At 36.9% G+C, this 22,090-nt stretch overlaps 1 protein-coding gene and 1 non-coding gene across 6 annotated transcripts in view; both read left to right on the top strand.

The window, feature by feature from the left end:
- GABRG3 (gamma-aminobutyric acid type A receptor subunit gamma3) overlaps positions 1-22,090 on the top strand; it is a 299,388-nt gene that overhangs the window by 199,991 nt on the left and 77,307 nt on the right. The gene's annotated exons all lie outside the window — the stretch shown is intronic.
- On the top strand, positions 15,662-15,749 carry MIR1805 (microRNA mir-1805). Its single transcript, NR_048954.1, has one exon. It is a non-coding gene; the product is annotated as a microRNA mir-1805 (primary transcript).

The following is a 22,090-nucleotide window of genomic DNA, read 5'->3' as shown; positions in this document are numbered from 1 at the left end:
TTGTTGAGACTAAAAATTAGGAAACAAAGGAAAACATATTGTGAAGAGGAGAGGTTAGCAGTGGGGTCTCAGAGGGAGATCTCCTGTTAAACAGATCCATAAATTACCTGGAAAGAGAGATGAATAATGAGGTTAGACAATTTGTGAATGCTACAAAATTATTCAGACTTATTAAAAAAGAAATCACAGAAAGTTATGGAGAGTTGTCGTGACATTTTGGATGGATAATGTATAGCTATTAAATTATCAGTGGCCCAGAGAAAATAAATGATTACTCTGTGTTTCTTTTAATGTAAGAACTTAGAAGCATCGAGGGAAACAATTGTGAGACAGGTTTTCAACAGATAGGTTGACTTTCCTTTATAATTTTTTTTTTAAACTCTGTCCCAGGTGTTCTGGAGACTAAAAATATGAATGGTTCGAAGAGCACTTAGCCATGCATCTAGACACTGAGAAAAAAAAAAATCAAGATTTATTAAACATGAAAACAATTATATAAAAATAGCTGCCTCTAGGGAATTGGTCTCCCAGCAGAAGACACTGTCCCAAAATACAGAAGAGTTGCAGTCTACTGAAAAGAAGAAACCATTCGCTTGGAAAAAGAAGGAGCTTGCTACCTTTTTTCACAAATTACTCTTCTTTCCTTTTTTTGCATTTTCCGTTTTACATTTCCTTTCCTCGTGGTTATTCCAATGGCCTTCCAAACACAGGGAGATGCTCGTCTGCCATCAGGAGCTGACTGTATTCCCCTTACTGCCTGTTGTAAACTAAATGTCTTGGTATCATCAGAATTGAAACAGCAAAGCAAATTTCATTCAATGGTGAGAGGAGAATCTAGTTGCCATTAACTTTAATATGATCATCCCAGTGATGATCATCCCAGTGACAGCCAAGCCAGGGAGCCAGAGCAAAGATGTATCTTATACCTGCGCGTGGAGAACCATTAGCCCTCTCTGCACTGATCTTGCATGAGCAATTTAGTATCTGAACTTCATGTTTGAGGAGTACAATTAATAAATATCATTGTGTCTAAAGGACAAAAACCTCTTTAATCTGCAAAACACTAAAATTTCCTGGCAAAATGTCCAGCCAGTATTTTGTATCAGAGGTAATGTGTGGTGAAAGTCTTTTCAAAAAACCAGCAAATGTGATGTAACACCAAAACTGGTCACTGAGTTTGGTGTTGAAGAAATCCTGATGAATAATACATGAAGTTTGAAGTGTGCAACCAAGAAAATCTACACTGTTTATGTTGCAATGACGTCTCTCAGACTCATGGAGTTAGATGTTCCTGATGACTTGTAGCAGGTGCCTTGAGACAGGCTGCACCTCCTTTCCTTCTCAAGAAGCATTTTTATTGTGTTTATGGTTATTCAGCCTATCATAAGGCTTTTGGAACCTCTGCTGATGCGTGGAATTGTTTCGTTTGATGGGCTGCTGCTCTTAAGATACTGCATGTTCTTTGTTTAATCACTGTGGTAAGCAGTTTTATCATTCAGCTGAATTGCTCTCTTAGATTTAAAAAACATTGATTACAGGGTATGCAGTGACAGCACTCTTTTTGTAGACTTTAAAGCTGCAGACAAGCCCACTCAAGTATCTGGCTTCTTCTTTAACCTTCTCCTGCTAAAATATGCAATGAACAAATGCATCGCGTCCTGTGACCTACTCTATTTAATATAAAACTTTCAGAAATACCCTGTGAGTTCCTAGCCCTTTTCTGTGATTAGTTCTCATCCTTCAGGTATGTTTGATGAGCTGTGACACTCTGCCATGGGCACAGTAGGTGTACTGCTGCTGACTTGTATTTCCAGTGCAAGGGGAGATGAAGGAACATGGCAGGCCCCAAGTGCCATGGGGTCTATCCATGTAGTGCCAAGAGGTGGGCCAGCCCAAACACTACATCAGAAGGAAGCATTAGAAAACAAGTAAGGCAATGATTTCAAAGCATCCTTGAGATTATGGTGGCTTGCTGAAAGAGCTTGTAGCTACAATGGAAAGGTGAAATTCAGTCAATCATTTGCTATTAATTATTCACTGAGCTCTCATCTCCACTTAGTGGGAAATTGAACTAAACCTAGTGACCTTTGGAACAATTTCATTAATGCCTAACTGCTTTGCAAAACAGTTTGAAACCTGATTTACTGGAGTAATATTCTCTCTTCTTGTTTAAGAAGTGTCTCTGAGGTCTGTTTTTAATAAAGTGTTACACAGCTCTTGGAGCTAAAACCAGAACGCACAGTATGTGAAGAACTTTCACAGGGAACATTTAGAGTAGTTGTGTCATGTCATTTTGTTTATAGAAAGTTGTCATTTGATTGCAGTGGTTGTCACCAGACTTTTGTTTATAATCTTGCTTGGGAAAGATTGAAATATTGCTCTTAAGTGAGGACACTGCACACAGTTTAGAGCAAGGGTACCTCTTCAAAGGGTATATGTGGTCATAGTGGGCGAGTTCCCCAGGTTTGCTTCCAAGACACTGTGTGCTAGATGTATTTCAAAATAAAAGTGCCCCACAAATTCAAACACAAGAAATCATGAACTAGTCTGACAGAACAACAAAAAGTGAAGGTGTACTCTGTCATTCCCATCACCAAACCGTAAAGTAGACAGTGCAAATTAAGACAGTTAGCAGGAACCACCAAAATCACAGATTAAGAAATTTTGCCTTATTTAGGATAGCCTGCTCTATATTATTTTAGTTTTATGCCCCAGTGATTAAAATTGGCAGGGTAAAACTGGTTCTAAATTCAAATTATCACAATAAATGTACACACGAGGCTCAAAACTGAGTAAAATTTCTGTACTGATATATAATTTTTTTGAAAGTGTATCAGTTAAATCTGTTTAAGGACACTAAAGCTCAGCAAGAGACTTTGCAGGCCAAGTTATAACAACAGTAGTTTATGAGACACAAAATAGTTAAAAATGAGCCTGCAATACCACTGAATACTGGAGATTAAAAGATAAACAATTCCTAAAGTATTATTAGAGCTTTGTTTATGTTTTGCCACCATTTTTCCAGTTACCATGGCAACTCTGCCTGATTGCCAAAGCCCTGTAAGGCATTTTTTGCTCTGGCAAACACAAGAACTGGTAAGCTGGCTGCAGGGATGCTGGCAGACTGGGACATGCTGTTTAATAACCTGAATGTCCCTCCAGAGATTAGCGACTAGAGTGGCACCAAACAATCAGTCATCCTTGCCTTTGCTGTGATTACTTCACATCTCTTATGAAATGGCAGTTATCCCTAAGATATTTTTTTCAGGAAAGAAAGGCTTCCCTGCAGAGCTAGAGAGAGGAAAAATATTTTCTTTAACAAAGTTGTAAGTTTCCTGACATTTTTCTCCATTGCAATTTCCTATCATTTTAATACTCAAACAGTAAATTTGAGTATTTTATTCTTACATAAAAGAAATTCTTCTTTTAGGTAAGATTAAAAAATATTCCAAGAAAAAAATAGGAGTAAAAATTTTTCTCCCGCTATTTATGAGAGAATACTTACCTGTAACTTCAGAAATGAAGTTGAGTCAAATGACGAAGATCTGCTAGTTGAAGAGCTCTGTTAGCCACTCTCCAAAAAAATCATTCTCCTCTAACAAATAGACTCAGCATCTTACAAATTTTGTTATAAATTACAAACCTTTTGTTCTTCTTGGAAAAGCCTGTATCACCTAATAATAACACTAACAAAATGTGCATCAAAAAGGATTTTTTTTTTCTTTCACCATTTCTGTGAGTGAACTTCTGAGGAGGAGTAAAAAACTGGTATCTATTTAGTGACTACTTCTATAGACACTTAAACAACTCCAGATATTTATTATGGGAATATCACTGTTTCATAACTGAACAGGAGTGCTTCTAATGGTGTGGAGACTTTGAGAGTCCCCAAGTCTCCATTCTTTATAGAGGCAGTGGTGCTTCATAGTATTAAAGAACAGAAAAGTAAAAATGCAAAAATTTCAAGAGGCAATCCTTTACCTTTTGTATTGAAATGTATTCAAGGACACTTACATAAATCTTAACAGAAGCTTATTTAATAAGCTGTAAAAACACCTTCAAGAGGAAATTCTACAATCTATGCAACTTTTAGTAGAAATTTACTGTTTTGAGTTTTTTTTCAGAACTAAAAAGTCACATTTATCCATAATGTACTCATGCCTCTTGAACCTGTTTTATCTCTACTTTTCTGAAGGATTTTCTTCAGTTTATTGGTATTTCTCAGAAAGGGTGGCACTATGAATAGGGAAACGTTGGCCTTGAATCGTGTTCATGTCTTTTCCCACACAGTTCATGCATGTATTTTTAACAAGTTTCATTGTATTGATTTTTGACTCTGCTGACCCTATCTCAAATTTAACCACATAATTTGAGCTGTGATCTAATCCACAGTGTTTGCAGTTCTTTTGAAAGTTCACATCATTTACAGAATTCGAAAGTATTTTTTTATGCCATGATTCAAGTAATTGCTGAGAAGATTGGAAACAGAACTATAATACAGCTGTATTAGCTCCTGTTTGAGATTTCTCCCAGTTATGCCAATAACCACGCAGTAGAAAAAATTCATTTTTCACTAAAACATTTTAATAGGCTCTGTTGGGACAGATAGTCACAGGAAGCCACTAGCAAACCAGGACATTTCAAGGTCCCAAGAATGTATGCAAGTATAGGTCTCACTCCCTGAAATTCTTACTAAAAGTATGTTCAAAGGGGATACCATGGACAGAGCAAAGATTCTCTTTCCCACAGAACACATCTATGTACAGGGAACGAAAAGAGCCAGGCTGCCTTTGCCAGTTTTCCAAGGTGGGCACCTCTCCTATGCAAACTGGACACCAGAGCAAGGCAACATACATCCTCCAGAATCTCTCCTCCTTTCCTGCTTTGGTATATCTGTGGCTGTACTTTGGTTCAGGCCAGCAGAGCTTTCCCTTTTGCCTCTCCTTTCTGTGGTTTGGACACACCATGGAGCGGGCTCAAGGCTCACAAATGAGATTCCTTTCAGATGAACAAGGAGCTGTGTTCCAGCTGCAGACCAGAGAAACATGCCAACTCTGAAAGGGCACTTAGACTATAGGCCACACTAAACTCAACCTAAAGAAAAAAGGAAAATATTGTAAAAATGTTCAGCTAACACCTGTTGCTCCTAGTCCTGCTTGATTTTTTTTTTTGTTGCTTTTTTTTTTTTTTTTTTTTTTTTTTTTTTTGTAGCAGAGGAGAAATCTTGCTTTATTTCAAGGCTTTCTGCAGCAAACTGCATTGTCAGAGAGAACACTGTAAGAGCAAAATAGACTTGAAGATTCTAGTTGGTTATGAAGAAGTCTTTTTTTTCCTGAAGTGTCTGTTGTAAAAAGGATCAGCTTATACAAGTTCCTAAATTGGGTTTAGTCAAGTCATCCTCTTGTCACACAGCAGCTAAACCCCAGAGTATATGTAAAGCCCAGAAATACTTTAGCAGGCTACAGCTGAATCCACACGATTGAGATTCCTGATCCTGCATAATATAGGTGCTCAAATCACTGAACTATGGGGTTTTTTAGCAAGTAGACTTTTACTTTTCATTAAATAGAAAACTACAGAAGAAATGCCAATGCCTCATAAAGCACTTACACCCACAGAGGTAGGATGTCGAAGCTCGCATGTAATAAGAATGTAAATAATAAATAATGCATGAGTGTCTAGTCCATCAGCAGTTAGGTATTAAATAGGGTTTTCTGAAGCCAGGAGAGCTTTCTGAAAGCAAACTTTTGAAAGAAATTGAGGGAAAAGCAAAATAAAATTGACCTGAAACAAGTCTACCTCTACAGATTTCAAAGACATAATCCCCAGGAGCACAGCAAAAGCTTTCTTGCTCTTGTAAAATAAGATAGACATGTAAGGAAGAATTGCCACTTGTAAGCACATAACTTAGGGATTTTTTAGGTAAGCTTTGCTATTTCCAGCCCACACTCCCCATAAACAAATAAATGAATTAATTTTTCTAATTTGAGTATGCCTTTCTTTTCTAGCTCTGTAATAATGGACACTATTACTAATATTAATAGTAATCTCAGAGTCCTTCCTTAAGAACCTTCTATTTTTAGACCGTCATTAGTAAAATAAGGACACAGTAATTGAACTATGTGCTGACACACCCTGCTCAAAAGTGAGAGTTACTACAGGGCTCTGTAGGTTGCACCCATGTCATCCAGCAGCACAAATGGCCCCTTGATGTAGGTGATTAATTCTGTAAAGATGGAAGCAGATTCAGAATAAAAGAGTCTGAACAGAATCTTAAATTTCAGTGATTTTCTGTTCATGACATACAGAAGATATGGACGAGATTGACCATAAAATAGGACATACACAGGGATTTGAATATATTTCTAGATATTTGGAGCTCTAAAAATATAGCTTTGTTATTCCTGGTTTTGCTGCTGTATTGTACTTAGCAACTGGCATAAGAACATAAGAAGGGCCATATAGCACCAGTCCAAATTTCTGTCTCCATATCCTGTTTCTAACTGTAGCCAAGACCAAATGCTCAGAGAAGCATTTGGAAAATGGAAAGCTACAGTATTTTCTTCTTCTGTACATTCTCCTATCCCTTCCATATCTTTAGCCCAAGGACATCTTGAGCTAAAGATTATATCTTTGTGTTTAATAGCTTTTATGCCTTTTTTTTTTGTACTTTTTCTTGTGGCTTTTTAAACTCTATGAAACCTTTTAATATCTACAACATTCTGTACCTAGTTAAACCATGCTTTAGTTCAGAAGAAATAACACCTTCAGTTTGTTCTGGAACTGTCATCTGTGTAATTTTAAACCTCCCTGTATAAAAGTGTATGATATCTATGTTGGATGGCAGTCAGATAAACAATTAGCAAACAGTTGCCCCAGCTGCGATTAGAAAATAAATTGAAACCTGCTGAATCTCACTAACAGCTGAGTAAGATTCAGACAGCCCAAAATTACAAGGGCTTAGACAATGTCTTCTTGTGAATATTGCTGAGACTGTTTTTATCTCAATGTCTGCTTCTCTAACAGCAGTTTAAGTGAATACTCTTTAATAGGTACAGAGAAATCCTACCTCCTTCTACTTCCCTATTTCAAGCATGGCAATACACAGGGTACAGATGATATGGGGAGGTGTAGGGTAAAATGTCTTCAGCTCCCTTACTGTGATTCTCCAGTAGAGATATCTTTGGAGACTGCAGTTATGAGGTGGCAAGAAATCTTGCACTGCAAGTCACCAAGATATTTCAGGAAGAACCCTGTGTCTCCATTCCTGTGATTTTGTTTATCAATGACTTTGCAGGCTATAAACCCAACAACACTTCTGATAGGGTTTTTTTCAATTTAACTCCAGAGCTTCTCTGTAGGGATGAGTGCAGCTGGCTGTTTCCCCACACAGTGGCTGGGTTGGTCTTCCCCAGAACTTAAGGAGTGTTAAAGAGTTTCTTTCTCTTCCCCACTGGCGAGGGCAGCTCTGGATACCTCAAAACAAGGCAGATGTCAGCAAAGTGGCAAAAGTCCAGCTGAAGGCTACTAAAGTGGCTGGGGAGAAGCTGAGAAAGATGGGTTCATTCAGCCTGGAAAAGGGAGAGCTAAGGGGAAGAACAATCTCTTCTCAGGAACAAAAAGCAAAAGGACCAAAGCCATGATTGTAAGTTTCAGCAAAGGAAAATCCAGCTAGGTGTAAGGGAAAAAAACTTCTGTCAGAGTAGCTGAATACAGGAACAGGTGCTATGGGAGAGGCTGTGGAATCTCAGTTCTTGGAAATTTTTCAAACTCAGCTGGGCCTGATCTAGCTTGATCTGACTTTGAAGCTAGCAATGCTTTGAACAGGGAACTTGAACTGAAGGACCTCCTGAGATCCCTTCCAATATTAATGTTTCTATGACTCTGTGAATATGACTTTGAAGTCACAATTTCTTCTCTTCACTTTATGGCCTGCAGACAGGTTGCTCTATTAATATTTAAACAGAATAAATAACAAGGTAATTGTCTTTATTCTTAACACTAAACAATTCCACTGCAGTTAGAGTGAGAAAATTGCAAAATATTGTAGTAAGGAATCCCAACCACCAATATGGAAGACTTTCCATATAAGAATGAAACTCTTTTTCATTTAGAAAAAGGAGTTTTTGTACTTCAATATGATATATACCATATATGTTATTACGTGTGACAAAGGAGAAAAGTACTTGCATGCATAGTTCATAAACCAAAAAAACAAATGATATTTGATCTGAAACTCCAGGGGAGTTCCATAACCAGATAAGGCCCTGTTATCTCAAGATGTTTAGGTGTGGTTTTTATTCCTTGTCAACCATTTGGAAGTTTTAGGGTTTTTTGATACAAGAAAAGGGGAAAATATGGTCTCATCACAAACATTGCCGCTTCACTATTGCATTCTATTACATAAAGCAACACAGTAGTTAACTGTAGAAATTACTTCTATGCTGTCAAAGAGATGTTAGGAATGTGACATAAATCTGAAAGAAAACCCTTATCTTTTTGTTCCTAGAGCAACTTCAATGTAGTATTAACTGTACAGGTATGAATGTCTCCAAAAGTGTTGAGAACACACTGATAAACCTCCTCACAGGGAATGTAGTGAGTTCCTCAGGCCACTAAAATCACAGATGTAGATATAAATAAATATAAGGGATTATCATAGATAAAGGATTTAAAACAGGATGTTTCTTGAAGAAATATACAGAAAAAAATAACAAAAGAAGCTGTGAAGTATATAACAGTGGTAGGAATAGTACACAACTTTGAAATTAGGGTATGTTTTTTGCCATTTCAAATCCTTCAATTTCATTTTGGCATTCTATCGAAAATATTTTTCACATGCCTTTCTTAATTTCTCTAGAAATGGAGCCTTCACAAAATCTGGTTTTCAGTATCATTGAGAAACAGGGTTCAAAATTGCTAAGTTATTCTGTTGGACATGGTGCAGAGAAAAAAATCCATCTCTCTCTTTCCTTTCTGTGTGAGCTTTACTGTGCTATTTGGACCATGCATTATTAAAACATTATTTGTCAGCGAAGCCAATGGAAATGAGTTAGATTCTCATGAGGACTGTATCTCTTAAGCAATAAAGGCCTTTTCTTGTCTGGTCTTTTTGCACAGTAGCATCACACACTGAAACTAGTGAGAAGTGCTGCTCACTGTTTCTTGGGATAGTGGAGTGCTGTCGGTCAGAGCTAACTGAGGAAAGGATCAGATCTACCCTTAGACACAGCAAGGCAGTCTGGGACTTGTTACATGGTAAGTTCAGATGCTTCAGAAAGCAATACTTCTATTAACCAGTGTACAGACCCACAGCCAAACCTCTGCAGTCTTTGGAGTGGCTGCTCAACTTTCTATTTTCATTTTGTATTCACATCTTCATTGCAGAAACTCAGTTCATGTGAAAGAGCAAACTTGCCTTGTCAAACTTGTCTCATATTCCTTTCTTAGAATACAGCTGAAGGAATATGTTTTCAATCAAAAATACTGCTGTGAAAACGTTCGTGAACTGTGCACCTTCCTCTCTCCCACGAGGATCCAAAGTTTCAATGAATAGTGTGATTTTCCTGAAACACCCTGTATCTGGTATTTATGTCATGAATGGAGGTGGCTCTACCTCAGAACAGTTACCAAAACATGGTAGAGAATAGCTGAAAAATACTGTAACTTCATTGGATGGACTGATCAAAACAAAGTAGCCAGAAGAGCAACAGTTCAAGAGAAATTTCTGTACAAATTTTGTGAAGAAAACTTGATCTGTGATTAGGTGTAGAAAGCTTTAACTGAGACATTTTTCCCCTTGGTATAAGAGCCTAAACCAGTTAATGAAGAAATAGTGCAGTCATAGGTCTTACAGGATATTTTGTGTAGAATACTAGTATATTAAATTTCTTTTTTTTTTCATGCTATTAAAAAATGTATGTATAGAAACACTAGAAGTGACAGTGCGCTTCATATCTTCTATATATTTGTAGTATTTCCTATATAAAAAGACAGGTTATTGAAGACATATACATTTAGGCATTTTCATCAAATGCAAATATTAAATTTGTAACAGATTTTAGAAGTCAAATTTCAAAAAATTTGTGGTTTAGGTTTAGTTTGGAGTTCAACACCTTTAAGTGCATAATTTAGCATTATCACATTAACTTAGGATATCTTTACATTTTGTAAGTGGTTTTGTATTCTTCCATCCTTTTGGCTTATTAAAAAAAAATGAGAAAATGATTGTACATAACCTAGAAACCTTTTGCTTGCTATTTCATTGACCTTGATCATGATCATGTTCACCAAGAAATGCAATACAAGAAGGAAATTACTACTTTTAATCTTTCTTTGAAATCTTCAATATCAAAATGTGTACAGGATTGTGACTGATATTTTAAGAATATGCTCAGTTCATTCCAGTGCTAAATTTGGCTGAATATTTATTCTCATCAAAGAGCAACTCGTGATCAGTTGAACTTTCCTAGATACTAGTAATTCCCAGCCAAATGGAACCTGAGGAATCATTTTCATCAGAAACATATCATAAATTGGTATATGTTTAATATCTGACAATTATAAGCTCCAGCTGCTGGATAGTATTCAGTAATTTGAAGTGTTAAAACTCATATCTGATGTATATGTGGGTTAAGAGATTTTGTAGCATTCACAACAGGCAGGTTTATTGGTGCCTCTCCACAGCTACCTTCTTTGAATACAATATGTCTGCTGTGAGACTGAAAACCAGATTTCCTATTGATCTGATACAGAGCAGAAAAAAAATTCAGCTGGTGAACAAGAAGCCATCCCCTTCCACCAAGCACTATTTCTTGGTACTGTACATGAATATCATGTTGCCTTTCACCAGAGTGAACCTCTGCCAACATTCTTCCTTTTCCAACCCTTTGTCCTCTGTCTTCTCCTTTGCAGTCAGGAAATCTCACATCCTGCTTTCTGGCAGTACTTTGACTGCCATTCTCTAGCACAGCATTCCAGATACCGCACATTGTAGCAAATCATTTAATCATAACAGATTAGGTACTATGCAAATGTCAGCTAATCAGCAGTGTGAGAAATCACACATACTTCTTACAAAAAGGTAGACTGGCTGGCTTAAAGAAAGAAATATAAATCAGTGCTGATGCAGGAATCTGTATCTATGCAACAGTGTCTCCATGTAACAGTAGACAGGTGGATGGATGGTTGGAGTATGGTGGAATGGGTGCATGGATATGTCACTCGAATGAAGTAAAGCCATCCACACTGCAACACTGTTACTCCATTACAATGGCTATAGTGCATGAAGGCAAGTGGTTTGAAATAGAGCATTAAATGATACATTGCAGAGCTGAGTATAAGAGAGATTTATTCTACATATGGATCATTTTTCTTTGGCGTTTCTACTAAAATCAGACATAATACTAATTAAAGAAAACACCCTAGCTGCAAGCAGATTGTTTGTTAACAAAATAAATAGCCAAGGAATAAGGAGAGCAGGAACAAAGAGATAACAGAAAACTCACAGCAAAAGGTGATACAGAACGTACACTTTCTGTCCCTTCTGTTCTCCCTTTAATTAAAAACAGAAGCAGGAAACAAATTAAGCATCTCAAACTCCTGCTTTGTGCAATTCTCAGACCAGACATATCATGCATACCCCCTGAAAAAAAATACACATGATGGTTGGCATCTGATGGGTCTTTGGGTCCTTTTTTATCCCACTGGTGCAGGACTACAGGGCAATGTAATACTGAACTTGTAGGTGTGATTCTACCGTCAGCTTGGTTTGCTCCTTGTTTTGCTATCAGCTCTGATTTTCCCCAGACTATTTACATACATCCAAGTCTAGAGTACATCAAATTGCTACAAAAATACACCTAAATTGCTTTGCATCCCACACTGTCTCAAGTTTTGAGAGTGTACAGAACAGATAGAACTAGAATGAAAATAAAATAACTAATGTAATTTAAACATAAATTTTTTTTACCATCTTTGAATTTTTGGACTTTGAGGATGAGATCCATCTCCCCATCTTGTAAATAGAGGAAAACACACACCTCCAGAATGTGATTCATATAATGCAGGTAGGAAAACTCTTAGAATATGGTGAATCTTAGAATATGCTGTGTGTGTTGTAAAAGCACACACAGAATTATTGTCTGGATAATCTCAGATTATTAACTGAGATCTTAAATTCTCTCCATTTTGGATATCTAAATTGAGGCAAATGAATCTGAGTAATATTTAACCTTGAGATCCTAAAATTTACAATATCATATATTTTCTTTTATATTTTTAAAAGACAAAAATTGCTAATGCCTTTCTGAAGACCATATTCTGAAAGCAGACACATAGACCCATGTCAAAGTTATTTTCTATCCTTGTTGTAATCTATATGAGAACTAAAGATGTCCTAGGTGACTTACATTTGCATTTATTTCTAAAAAGATGAGCTTACAATGAAGGTATGCCACAACAAGGTTAAAGTGCCTCCAGGATTGGTTAAATTATTTGTAGAGAAGTTAATCTTTCATCATATAGATAAGCTCAGCATCCACTTTAAAATCTTTGCTGCTTGCTTGTAGTTAGAGTGTCTATAAACCTTTCTTGGGTTTTCCAGTCAGAAGACCTGAACCATCCATGTCCTTCACCAACACATTATGATATACACAAACACACACACAAAGTTATCTCCTGTTTTGTAATGAGATCAAAAGGTGTAATCCTTAATCCTAAAATATTAAATGTTCCTCTGTTGTTTTCACTGATTCTTAGCTTTAAAAGGTTAGCACATTTGAAAGAGTTAAAGCTGAGATTTCTCTTCAGTTTTCACCCAGACCAATTCCAACTAAGTTCCAGGGGAAAGGAACTTATCAAAAATGAAAAGCATAAAGCTTTGTTAGATTGTGAAGGATAGATCAAGGTAAAGCTGTAGCTTTGGCTTTTCAAGACAAAGTGAGAATAGCTGCCTCTGTGCTTCCATAAGGTACAGGTATCAAACCTAATGAGGGGAGGAGGAAGAAGATGAAATTATTCATTATAACTTCCTCTGTATAAGAAAGTATTGAAAGAGGGGTTCTCATACAATTGAGGAAGATACACCACACCTCTAAGTGATGTGCAGAAGCACAGTCACTCCTCTGTATGCTTGAAAAGCCCTCTCTGCAATTGCAGGAGTCCCTTACTACAGGCCAGATGTCAGAGCATAATTGAATCACAGGCTAAAGATCTCAGTACATAGCCTGTAATACCACAGTATTTACAATAAAGTATGGAGTATGGTAATCCATACAGTATTTCTTCTCTGACTATCCAGATGTTCTTCCAAATTGAAAATGCAAATGGTCATTCTCTGAATGTCTATAGTTATGATAATCTTGTCATCTAGTGGAGTGGATATTTTTCTCAGTCAATTGAAGTCAAGAGTAAACAAACAATTCATGGGTTGGTGTCTGGTTTAAGCTGAGCTGGAAGGTAGGCCACATGTGGTCACTTCTCTCCCCCTACTCCCTCAGGTGAAAGAGAGAGAAAAAAGGCAGAGGTTACAGCTTGAGACAACAATTTTCTGGAAATAGCAATGAGATAGGAAAACAAAACCACTAACAGCAACAATGGTAATAACAGCAACATATATAAAAGAGGGTGATTACATGCAAAATCCTCACTGAGTCTGTGAGATGACCGTGGCCAGCACTACCCCACTGCTCCCGCCACAAGTTTTTTCCCTCAAGCCCAAGACAATGAAAAAAAAAAAGTCAGACAAACCCTCTAGTTGGGATCAACACTGCCACACTGTTGTGGCAGACCCCCACCATGGGAAAAAATGTGCATTAACTCCATGTTTGCAGAAGGCTGAACCAAAGCTTTATTAAGCTTTATATATATTACACTATACTATTATTTATATATATATTACACTATACTAAAAGCTATACCACTACTATACTACTGCTACTACACAAAAGAAAAACCCATGACCTTTACAGACAGCCCCAACACAGTGCTGTTCCAATTGGTCAAATGAAATCAAAACACTATCACCAGAGTCCAATTAAGAAATCCCTCTTCAGTAAACAATCTCCATAACACATTCCACATGTGCCAAACAACAGATGCAGCAAATGAAGATAAGAATTGTTTTTATTCTTTCTCTGAGCTTTCTCACAGCCTTCCCCAGGATTTTCCTAGGAAAGTCTTTGTCTCTCTGTTCAAAGGATATGTGAATACCACAACCACATTACTCCTCTCACTACCCTCTCGCCTGGGAAAGGACGAAACTGGCTTTGGAACCCTCTGCATGTCACCTTTTTCTCCACCTGAAGCCATGTCCTCTTCTCCTCAGACGAGCAAATCCCTTATTTCTGCACCCCAGCAATGATGGGGGTATAGAATAATGACCTAGATACAAACACCCTGCTCCAGGCCCCACCCCTCATATCCTTGGCTAAAACTGGGACAGTTGGTCACTATCATTATCACTGTGCCACTGATGCAGTTTTTGCAGGTTACAGCATTCTGGAGAGCAGAAGCTGTTGCTCTGTAATAAAGTAAACAAAGGAACTTCATCCTCAGGAGTGTGTTAACATCCAGGATGCACTCAGAAACTCTGAGGCTGATCCAAAGAAGTGGTGAAACTAAAAGTTGTAGAAAACTCAGTGTGCCTGGCATGCATATTGAGAAAATACCTCTGTCCTAGCTTAAATACTGAAAAAAAATATGAAGCTAGAGGAATCCCTAGTTTGAAAGAATCTACTTCATAGCCTTAGAATATGTGGCAACTTCCACATTTTGCTGTGCTGTTTTCAGACTTCTCTAAGGGATGGTGTTAAACATTAGAAAAGTATTAGAGTCTAAGTCCTCAGGTATTTCACTGTTGTGGCATGGGTTATATTCAGTCTTCAGAATAGTAAGCCCAGATAATTATTGGAAGTAGTCTAGATGTGCTTCTGTTGTCTGGGAGCACTCATTTTTAGGTAAGAAATTGAAAGATACTTAGCATATGCTGGAAGCTAATCCTCAATGAATTGTTTTCACAATAATAAACAAAAATTTGCAGCTGCAAAAATAATCATGTAGGAATATTTGGGGGTCAGGACTGAGAGTTTACAAAATTCTTTAGTCCCTGTTCAAGTGCACTGTTAACTGTGCTGCATAAATTATTTTTGTGATTTGGTAAGACCAAATTATATATAAAAATGTGTTGAAATAAAAAGATATTATATATGCTTTTGCATGGGACACAGGGTGCTCCTGTCACTGAATGGCTCCCTCGATAAGACATTTGTCCCCAAGTCCATAGAGCTGCTGAGCTCTCCCATTCAGACTGTATCTGTGTCTGCCCCAAATATTGCCTTCTGGATGTTTTTTTTGGAGTTCAGCTCCAGTTCAGATCCAGAACACTCTTTTCAGTGCTAAGCTGGAACTTTGAAAAGGACATCCCATAAAGTAGAAATAACTGGTTTTGTATTGCTGTTTTGCTCTTTGTATGAAGTCCTCTGTATCTTGGTTTCTCAAGCCACCTAAAACCAGCCCAGCACAGATTCTGGAATATCATTTTAGAAGTACGCTTTCCTAATTTCTTCTTATGCACTAACAGTTGATTCCTAGAGTTATTTAATTTTTTTTCTCCTGCAGCAGGTGTCATCTTACAAAAGTCTCTGCAGCAGTTAATGAGAAAGTGGAATATTCTGGGAGTTGTAGTCTTTCAAACAGAGCTTCACAAGGACATACCTGTATTGGAACACTACAGCTCCCTGAACTTCCTCGCCTCACTGCCTATGAAACGTCCTGCAACATGAGTAGTTTTAGTGGGGGTGGTACTCATGGACTTCTGGCACTGCAAATCACACTGCACCTTACATCTGTGTATGGGAGCAATTGGGAGCCAGAATGGACACCTATGAACCAGTGCATGTTTAGGACGTGAAATGACTAAAGAAGTCTGTAGTGAGGCAACATTGTTATTTGAAATATTTCATTTTAGAAAAATATTCAACCCAGTTTGTGCCTTCACCACAGGAGTCCTTGGACACTCTTCAGACATGGAGACATTTTGGTCAAATTGTGTTGAACTTGGTTGATTTAGAATTTTTGTGGAACTAAAGTACTTCCAGCAGTGGCCATTACTGTCACCTCCAGCTCGTGCTCTGGGAACAGTTTGTCTGTCTGTGATCCCTGAAGAAAGGGTCTGGGGCTACTCCTGCTCTTTCATGCCCAACTCCTCCATTATTTAAAACTATCTAACATTCTCACACCTTAACTCTCCGTGCCAGCTCACTCAGACAGGCATAGGATTTGGACGACTGCAAAAGAAATCTCTCTAACTAGCAGGAGATACAGAAAGATCTAAATAAAAATATTAAAAACTTGGACATATTTCTTACCTCTGTTTCTTTTGGAATTTTCTTGGCCTTACCTCAAACTTACCTAATGAGCCCAGATTAAATTCAAACCAAATTATTCCTGATTTGAGAAGTTAGGTACAAGTTACATATTCCCTGACAGCATATGGCTGGTTCCATATAGATGTAGAGTGTATTGACAGAGCAACTGGAGAGCTTTACTATAATTTTTCAAGTTATTATAAAGTGAGAGTCCCCAAAATCTCAGTCTCATCAATTTGCAAACCTGTGCTGAAATTCTTACAACAGCAGCTGTGCTTGTACTGTGAGCAGTGTTGATTTCTGCTGCTGAGCAGGTGGTGTTAGAACAGCCTTTTTCTCTGTCTTTTTGCATTCATGATCCTAGGTGGAGACCAGAAGGCGGGAAAAACATAAAGCCATTTAAAAAAATAAATAGACATAATGATACTTTCTTTCTCCCCAGGGTTTAAATGTTAGCTTACTTTGTGAAAAATTGGGAAATTTTATTTTAGATATCAAGCCTGACTTTCCATGCAGGTCAGAGTTTTGCTTTTTTGTGAACTGACACAACGTGCCAGTGGCTCTGATGTACAAAATCTAATTTTAAAGTCACAATATTCATTCAGATTATAATATCATTGAAAGTAAATAGAATAACTATATGCATGCATTTATATAAGCATCTAAATATTTTGAAGAAAAAGGAGATTTTAATATGCAAAATAAGTATTCAAGCCCTGAAGATAAAGGGAAGAAAAATGGATGGTGAAGCAATCAGATTCCACAGAGATCGTTCCCTTCATAAGAAGGAACTTCAATTAATTGAAGAATGTTATGAAATACATGAGAGAAGTACTATTCAAGTTAATGACTAGTTTTATGCTTTACAGTCTTTGCCCTACATGCACAAATAAATTTCATAAACATCCAATACTTAGATCTGGCAGAAGATGTATTTATAATTAATGTTTCATTGGACTGAGTAATGCTTATTTGCAGATTCCACTAATAAATAGCATTTTAACACATTCCTAAAGAAGACCAAGAAATTCATGTGAGGTAAAAATTTCACTGGCTTATTTGGGGGAAACTGCAGTGTTCTTGGATGCTTTTTTGCACCAGATGAAAATATATTTTCTGAATTTTGAACATATTGCACCACCTGTTCCCTATTGCTGAAAAAAAGACAAACTTATCTTTTCTGAGATGTAGTAATGCAATGAAAAACAAACAAACAAAAAAAAACATGGAAAAGATAGTGGCAGAAAGCTTTTTTAGGTAATATGTCCTCACAGAGGACAAAGTTGTTTTATTATTTTTATTTAAATATCACTTCCTAATGTTATGTAGCTTTCTATTCTTCAGAAAGTAAGTCTTTATTATCCTAATACCTGCCAACAAATAAAAAATACTGGTGCATTTTGTCTTCAATCAAAATGTAACTCTTTTAAAGTTTTCAGCAATGAGGAATATTTGCATGAGCCCAGATGCTTTTGAAGATGAATATACATGTTAAATGAAAAATGATTAATTCAGGTAATTAATGATATTTATTCAATTAATCTATTAATTTATTAACTGAATAATCAATTCTTTGTTTACTTTCAAAGGTTCAAGTTGCCCTGAGCAATTCATGGACCAATACATCAGTGTAATTAACCACAGGCTGCACTAAAAATGCAGTGAAGATTTTTCATTTGCTGCTTACAATGGATGGAGGTGCTGGTTCCCAAGGGCTGTAGCAGAGCAGGCAGTGCTGCCATCACTCTGTACTGCTAAACCCACAGAGAACAAGGGAAGGCATAATCTTGATAACAGCTTCCTCCTTCCATTGCAGGGCAATACTGAGCACTGGTAAATGAATGCTAAGATTCAAACAGTCAAGACCCTACAGACTAGTCTGCTTAATCTGCCCTAATCAAGGGAAATACTTCCAATGCAAATTATTGCTCACCAGGAACAGTGTGGGTGAATAATCAATGTTCCAGGAGCACCAGGCTCCAAATTTGTTGTCCAGATCTATATCTGTATCTAATCTATATTTATATCTATAGCATCTGTCTCTATCTCTATAATCTCTATCTCTATTCCTATCTCTATCATCTCTATCTCTATCTCTATCTCTATCTCTATCTCTATCTCTATCTCTATCTCTATCTCTATCTCTATCTCTACCTCTACCTCTATCTCTATCTCTATCTCTATCTCTATCTCTATCTCTATCTCTATCTCATCTATCTATGTCATCTGTATGGCACAGAATTAAGGAGCCAAGTGTACTGTTCGAGTGAAGGAAGGCATATATCTACCTAGTAAAATTCAGTGTTAACCCACAGACATTAATTAGCCTGCATTAATATCACCACACATTACACAACAGGAATCAGTTTTATTCTTTGAGTCTGCTGCAGTCCATTAAGGTACCCTGCACTTATACAGCAAATTTGCCTCAGCACTTTTATCAACAGTACCGAATTTATTTACATTAATTACAATTTTGGATAGTTCATCAAGAAAAACATCAGTAAGTAGAGCTGTTTGGGCAGCAGACCATGAAAATGGATGTTTGTCAACAAAATTAGATTAAAGAATTTGATAGGCAATCTAGAACCGTGAACTAAAATATTAGCTGTTGAACTAAAGACTCGCATCTGCATTTTTAAGTTTTAGAGTGGGGATTTTCTGCATGTTTTTAAGTACATCACTGAATAACTGGACACATGGTGAGAAATGTAAAAGAGCTTCCCTACATTTCAACAGAGCTTTTGCTTTTAAAAATAATTCATTAGTTCATATATTTTTATTTTTGTCAGTTTGCTACTTGTAATGATTGATGAAAACTTTGTGCTAATTGTACATAAAAGAGAACTTTTACTTGGGGAAAAATAACTGCACACCTTTTTTGGTACATAGCCAGCTAAGCACTGCTTTTTATTTCTGACTGGATGCCTGAAAATCAAATAAGTGAGAAATCTAATGTCTCAGCTGCAACCCTGGCAGTTTGCATGTGCATTGGCATTAAGCTTTTATAGTTATATAAACTGTATTTGAATAGAAATGCGTTAATCCTGTTTGAATCTCTGGGAAGCAAACAGATTTTGTTAGAAAAATCATGGAAGAAAATATTTGGAAGTATTATCTCCAAACTGTTACCTCCTTTGTTGTGAAATGCTGATTAAATATACTGGTTCATGTCATTAAGCCGACCATTTTATTATAATCAAGAATAATTTGTTAATCATAACACATTAAAATATGTTAAGTTGTTTCTCAAATATTTATCTATTTGCATAATTCATATTTATTCTTTTAAGTGAACTTGCAGCTGTTTATATGTAGGAAGTGTCATGAGTGTGATCAGTTCAGTAATGACTCTGATCAGTGATTGCACTGAGGTCTGTGTTTTGGGAAAGACCACATCCTATTGAAGCTGGTATTACCTTTTCCAAGAGAAAGTTTTAACTTTAATTATTCCACAGCTGAATCTTTGCAAAATCTCTTCCATCTAAATATTGCTTTGTGACCCAGACAAATGTGTCACAAAGTCTTTTGGACTTCTGATTAACCTAGAGGTACTCCAGGGACCCCATCTACTGAAGATTAGGGATATATTGAATTTTGTCCTTCCTGCGAACTATACACATGCATATACTTCACTATGCAGCCACTTTATTTTTATCTTTTTGTCTTTATTTTTGTCTTTATTTTTATCTTAATTTTAAATTAATCTAAGACATAGACTAATCAAAATTATTGTATTGTAAAGCAATATACATGATTTTTTATTTTTAAAAAAGCTTTTAATGAGTTACAAATGTTTTTTAACACCCTGACTATTTTAAGGGACATCCTGAATAATTGCTTTGCATTAAAACTAACACCCTAAGCCTAAATAAAGTTGCTGTGGAAAGTTTTAGTTAAGATAGCCTGGAAAACCAGCATCAGTTCTCTATAGAAGATAGTAAATTTCCAAGTATTTCTTCTTTACTACAGTTTTTTCCTCCAGGAAGTCCATAGGAGGCTTGATCTCCCTAAAACCTGTGACATCAGTTCCACCTGGTTTTGTTAAATGTTTTGGTATTTCTATGTAAAATTAAGTTTGTCCAGAGAAACACCAAATGCCCCTCAATTATTTCTTCTAAACAGAGTAGGAGTTTTGCATCTGTAGACAGCAGGAAATATAGAGAATTATTGCATTGCCGTTTCAGGCAAATTCAACTACCAGAACTACAGTTTTAATGTTTTTCTTGTTGATATATCAGCTGATGTATCATGCTGATTAGACAACAGAAGCAGAATGAAATGCTGATATGGTCCAAAAGAAACAAAAACCCGATCATTTATATAGCCACTGCTATTGAAAACTGTAAATTTAAGGGCACAGAAATATGATTTTGACTTCATGTTGGTCTGTGCAAAGTTATAATACCACAGAGAGCTATAGTTTGGTGATACCGTAAATGGAAAGTGGAAAGTGCCTAAAGTAGTAAGAACCTTCACCACCAAGGTGTTGTGCATACACTGGGTAAGATGGGGACTGTGGGCAGCAGGCTCTGTGGGATGACAGGTTCAGCTCAAGGTGAGGGCTGATGAAGGTGAAGGGAGATGAGAATGTACATTATCCTTTTTCTGTTTCTCCCTTTTAGAGTCAAATCTCATTTTGCCTCCTTAAGAGCGCCCATTCAAAGACATATTACATTTTATTCTCCCCCTATGAATAGCAATTCCAGTACATATTCTGCAATTCTCATGCCTTTGATATGATGCTGCTCCATGGCATAACAAATTAAAACTATAGAATGTACGAAGGTCAATTTTTTCCAGAATAATAGCAGCACAGTTGAGAAAAGCCTTTTTAACACTATTTCTTCCTTCCAATTCCCAAAGAACAGACTTATTTTTCCCCTCCCATATCAGTTCAGTGGGAAATAATCTATAATTCTCTGAAATGATTCATAGTCTTTCAAAGATCAGCTTGTATTGGCTAAAGGAAGTATATTTAGCCATTGTTTGTGTTGGGAATTTTAGTATGTATGGAAATATACTGTGTATGGGGAAGAGGAAAGGGCACTGGTTTTACATTTATTTTTAGGCTTACTGGAAGCTGTTCAGCTGACAGCCGTGGAGAGTTAAATTCTCTGCCAGCCATAGAAATAGTATAATATGAGCAGTGTAGTTTTGTTATGCTGCCAAGTGAATAACTCCACCTTGGTCAGAAGGAAGACCAAAAATCCAGCAATGACAAAGAAGTCATTGACCTTCTGATTGCCACCACTGTCCCCATAGCCCTGCAGTATCTGGCAAATGAAATAGCTGGGACTGTGCCAGCTGCAAGGATGCAGAAAGCAGCTGTGAAGGGCTGATCCATGTCACGGACCATATACCTAACCACCATCAGAGGACCAAAGTTTGGTCACAGATTGACCTCTATTTGAACCAGTGACTTACAAAGGCAAATGGCCCTATATGCCACTTTCAATTCCCAGAGTCATCCAGCCCCCCCCACCATGGAAATTAAATTTTATCTTCTATATGGCATTCCCGAGCCCTAGTTGAAAGGATAGCAGAAGTCAAGGCTACATGAAAGCCTGTTTTTAAATTTATCTATCTCCTGGAACCTGAAGGAAGCCATTTATCACCAGGGATGAAAGAAAGAATTCAAATTTGAGGGTTTTTTTTCCAGCTGCTTTATGTGTTTCGGTGTATGAAATATTTGATTGAAAAATAATTTAATACTTTTGTAA

This window comes from Taeniopygia guttata, chromosome 1, assembly GCF_048771995.1.
Source record: "Taeniopygia guttata chromosome 1, bTaeGut7.mat, whole genome shotgun sequence".
Taxonomy (NCBI): Eukaryota; Metazoa; Chordata; class Aves; order Passeriformes; family Estrildidae; genus Taeniopygia; species Taeniopygia guttata.
This window is presented reverse-complemented; position numbering and strand designations above follow the sequence as displayed.